A 5,000-nucleotide genomic window follows, 5' to 3' on the forward strand; every position below is an offset into this window, starting at 1 on the left:
TCTCTCCCTCTGAGTAAGCCTTAGGCTTAATCCTAGTGGTTCTATCTGTTTAATAATTCAGATATAACTATACTAAGATATGTCTGTCCTAACCTTATAACCAGAGTGACTGGTTTTTTTGGGTTAGGGCAGAACATCAGAGTTTCTAGTCTGTGGTCTGCTTCGTCCTAGCATAGAGAATGAGTCTCATTTGCTAGGTTAGGGACGGATACAGGAAGCTTTGCTTCCCAAGTCCACGTCTGAAGGATTCTGTATGAGATGATTCCTTCCCCTAGTGGTCTAGGAGACTGTCCTCTGTTGTTTTCTCGGGCTGGAGAATGAGTTTTCTCCGTTGCACGGCAAAATAACTTCACCTAACTTTGTTCTGGTTGAGAGGAGGATAGCAAGTATAGCCAGTCATCCTCCCTAATAGACAACTCTAGGTTAGGATGAGCTTCCCTAATTGCTGAGTCTGTCTCTTGCTAGAACAAAGTTTATAGGACCCTTATCCCTTCCCCACCCCTCTTTCTTTTATTATCTTTCGGCCACAGTCCTATTTCCGTACCTAGTATAGGTTAGGATGGAGAAGTACCGGCTCGGCTCTCTGCCGGCTGGCAATTACGTGTCGGCCGGCAGAGACCCCTTGTTCTTTGCAGAGTGAACCCCAGACCTCCCTTGGTCTCCCTTCCATGTCTGCCGGTAGAGTCCGGCAGGCTATGGATTGTTTGGAAGCATGAATGCTACATTCTCCCCTTCCATAAGTTCACTCTTTCTGGATGGAAGGTTGTAGGGCAATGCCGCCTTATAACCTTACATCCATACTGTTTCTTTTACAAGTGTTTTGTTCCCATACCCCGGCTGCCCGGGGTTTTCTGGTTCTAGCCACTGCTGGCGGGCATGGGTATTGTTACCTTTGCCTGCCGGCAGTGGAAATACAGCTCGGCCGGCACACATTTGCGAACCAGTGGCCTGCCGCCTATTAGTTAAAGGTAGTATATCTTTGAACTATACGGGGGTAAATGCCGGCCGACACGTGCTGGAGCACTCCGGCATGTGCCGGCGCGTGCTGGCCGGCACAGCAGCATGCGATGTACAGTGGTTTCTATATTTGTAGTGTAGTACACACTGCATTAATAAACTACGGTACAGAATTTGTTGTAACGCTAAAGTTCTTCCAACATACTTAATGTTAATCTGTACAGCCTTTTGTTGAGAACCTACAATATATAGAAAGTGAGTTATTTCTGTATTCATTCTATCCCGTATATTAAAACTTTATTTCAAGGTGTGAACTACACCTTAAATTTCCGTTTAGGAAATTACATAAGGTATTCTAGAATAGAATTAACCTTAGTTTTAATATTTTGGAAGGTTACAGCAATTGGCTGGGCAGGAAATACAAGTATGTGCCTTTCCTTCTTTCTTTTATAGCTTTACTGTGTAAGCTACATGTTTCAGCATAAGAGAAAAGGCCTCACTTGATACTCATGGATTTTTTCTTCTCTTTACAGGAGGACCATCCGAAGTGAGGGAGTTTATTCTGCAATGTCCGCAGTAAGAACTTCTGTGGACATCAGTTTTGCAAGAGGCACGAAGCATGCGCAGCCTCCAGGGGTGATCTCTGGTATTGGGACCCTCAGGTTTGTACTGTATGTTTTAACCTGATTACCGAGGCTTCTGACAATCCTAAGTCGACGGAGTCATGGGATGCTGCCAGGGAAAAGATACGAACCTGGGTGAGGGGTTTTCAGAAAAACACCAGAGGCCCCTACCTTCCAAATGAGAAGATGAGGGCATACCTTTTCCCTAAAGCATCGGCTGATGCAGTCATTCCTCAGCCTCAGGTGGAGATACCAACTGCCCAGAATTCGGTAGATTCTGAAGTCTCGGCTGCCCTTCAAGACATCCAATTGGACGATAGGATGTTGGAGGTGTCGGATTCTACAGAAAAAGACCTTCTAGGAGAAGGTCAGGAGGAGGAGCTGTCTCAGGCTCCTCAAGTAGAAGAGGAAGAAATCGACGAGGTGTCGGTTACATCGGTTCCGAACCCAGAACCTGTTCCCTCTACATCGTCTGCTATCTCAGATGAACTGGGAAGGACTCTTTCTTCTATGGTTGAGATGATCCAACAAATTCAAAGAAAGAATGATGAGAAGGAAGCTGCAATGAAACTGGAGATACATAGACCTGTAGCATCACGTGGGCCCCAGAAGCGACTCAACGTGAAGGATCTTCCTTTGAACTCGGACACCAATCCTTGGAGGTATGCCAATGACACATGCCAATGACAACCGGGAAGATCGTGTTATCAGAAAAGTTGGGGGCAATTCCCCTGGAAGAAGTGGAATTTTGGCCCCAACAAAGATTCTTATCCGGACTGCTATGTCCGTCTTAGGAAGGAGCCAGCCTCAAAGGAGGAGACGCAGCCGAAGGAGGTCATAGTTCTTGACCATAGTAAAGCACAGGCGTTACTAGCGGGCTCCATGAAAGAGAGGGGCTACACGACCTCAATGGTGCCAGCCTTGAGTAAGAAGCTTCCCTCCTTTATGGCCTCTCCAACCAGAGCCTTTCCCTTCATGGAAAAGGGATATAAGGCAGCCTTAAAGGCGGTGGAGGCAGGGAAACCATGCCCCTCCTTGGAGGAGTGCAAGCCGTTATCTCTGACCTTGCCCTTGGACCAAGAAGACTGGAAGGACGTCCACCTTACTTTCTCAGTCGGGAAGCTGGAAGCTGATATAGCTGAACGTCAGTTTGGTGAGGAACTTCCAAAACTGTCGGATCTTCTCTTGCGCAGAGAGCAAGAGACGAAGGATGTCGATGTCGTTGCAACCGACATTAGAAACGATGGCAAGTGACCCCAAGAACCAGGACATGTTCATGGTAGTGGCCAAAACCCATCTGGCTACAGTTACGAAGAATCTCTATAGCTTTATTAAAGCTAGGAGAACCTGTAGAGAGTTCGTGTTCGCCTCGGCTGCGGTGAGGCACGAACCGAGGAGACTGATATCCTCTCGTATCTGGGGTAAAGACCTCTTTCCCAGTGAAGTGGTTAAAGAGGTAGTAGACAAGGCCGCCACAGAAAATAGGAACCTTCTCAAAAAGTGGGGCTTGGATCTTAAGAGAAAGTCTTCTCCAGATGAGGGTCCCCAACACAAGAAGAGGACAAAAAGGCCTAGGCTATCCTCTCGGCCGGCTAAACCCTACCGACAGCAACAACAAAAACTTTCCTGTGACCGCGGTGCCTAAGATAGTGGCACAGCCTCCAACCACGTACCAAATGGTACCTCAACAAGTGACGACACAGTCGCCAGTTTTTAACCCAGCCTTCGAAAGGCAGACTTCTTCCTTTTGTGCAAAAGCTAGAGGAACAGCCAGAGGTTCTTCATGAGTCAGGTGATCCAGAGGATGACGCAGTCAAGGAGGCAAGGCCTCAGGTCCACAACAGCAGAAATAAGATACTTCCTTTAGGAGGGAGACTACAGCTATTTAGGGATCGCTGGACCTTCGATCCCTGGGCCCACAGCCTAATAAAGAATGGACTAGGTTGGAACTGGAGCAGTCCTTCACCTCAATTTCCTCAATTCTTCTAACACTCAAACCCCGTTCTGGAAGAATATGTCCGAGAGCTCTTAGACAAAAGAGTAATTCGGATTGTTAAGTCCATCAAATTCTAAGGAAGGCTGTTTTGTGTTCCAAAGAAGGACTCAGAAAAACTCTGAGTCATTCTAGATTGTCACCACTCAACAAGTTCATAGTGAACTACAAGTTCAGAATGCTCAAACTTCAACACATAAGGACCCTGCTGCCCAAAAGGGCATATGCTTTTTTTATAGACTTGTCTGATGCTTATTGGCACGTTCCAATTAATCGTCACCTTTCCTCCTACCTAGGCTTCAAGTTACAAAGATAACTTTACACCTTCGGAGCCATACCTTTTGGGCTAAACATAGCCCCAAGGATTTTCACGAAGCTCCCGAACGCAGCCGTCCATCAATTACGCCTAAAGGAGGTTTAAGTAGTAGCCTACATGGACGACTGGCTGGTGCAGGCAGCATCCAGGACAGAATGCATGCAAGCTTCTAAGATAGTGATCCAGTTCCTGGAACATCTGGGATTCAAGATCAACATAAAAAAGTCTCGACCTTCTACAGCTCAAAAATTTCAGTGGTTGGGAATCCACTGGAATTTGGAGTCACATCGACTTTCCACTCCTGGGAAGAAGAGGAAAGAATTAGCAGGATATCTCAAGAGACTATTGAAATCCAAACGGATATCCAGACGCAAACAGGAGAGAGTGGTGGGCTCTCTACAGTTTGCTTCGATAACAGACCCAGTGCTAAGAGCACAGCTAAAGGATGCAACAGGAGTCTGTAGAAAATACGCATCAAATGCGCGGAGAGATCTAATAAGACCTCCACCGACTCGACTGCAAACGCTTCTCAAGCCGTGGTCCAATGCCAAGCAGTTGAAGAGATCAATACTTCTTCAACCTCCTCCCCCGTCAGTAACTATCCACACAGCCTCAAAGGAAGGCTGGGGAGGTCCAATCTTTTAAAGTCTTTTCACATCAACTTTTTAGAAGCCATGGCGGTTCTCCTCGCCACTCGACCCAGATAAGACTGTTTCTAGACAGCAAGGTGATAGTGAGATGCTTGAATCGACAAGGGTCGAGGTCACCTCAAATCAACCAAGTGATGTTGGCCATATTCCGTTTGGCGGAATGGAAGAAATGGGAACTGTCAGCAGTTCACATTCAAGGGTTCCGCAATGTGACAGCGGACACTCTATCTAGGTGTACACCTATAGAGTCAGAATGGTCCCTTGACGCAGGATCGTTCTCCTTCATCTCGAGCCAAGTCCCGGAGCTGCAGATAGACCTCTTTGCGACGAAAGACAACAAGAAAATAGATTGTTACGTGTCCCCATACGAGGATCCGCTAGCGGAGGCAGTGGACGCTATGTCCCTAGACTGGAACAGATGCTCCAATATTTATCTGTACCCTCCACACAACCTCCTTTTG

The sequence above is a fragment of the Palaemon carinicauda genome, chromosome 10 (genome assembly GCF_036898095.1).
Source record: "Palaemon carinicauda isolate YSFRI2023 chromosome 10, ASM3689809v2, whole genome shotgun sequence".
NCBI lineage: Eukaryota > Metazoa > Arthropoda > Malacostraca > Decapoda > Palaemonidae > Palaemon > Palaemon carinicauda.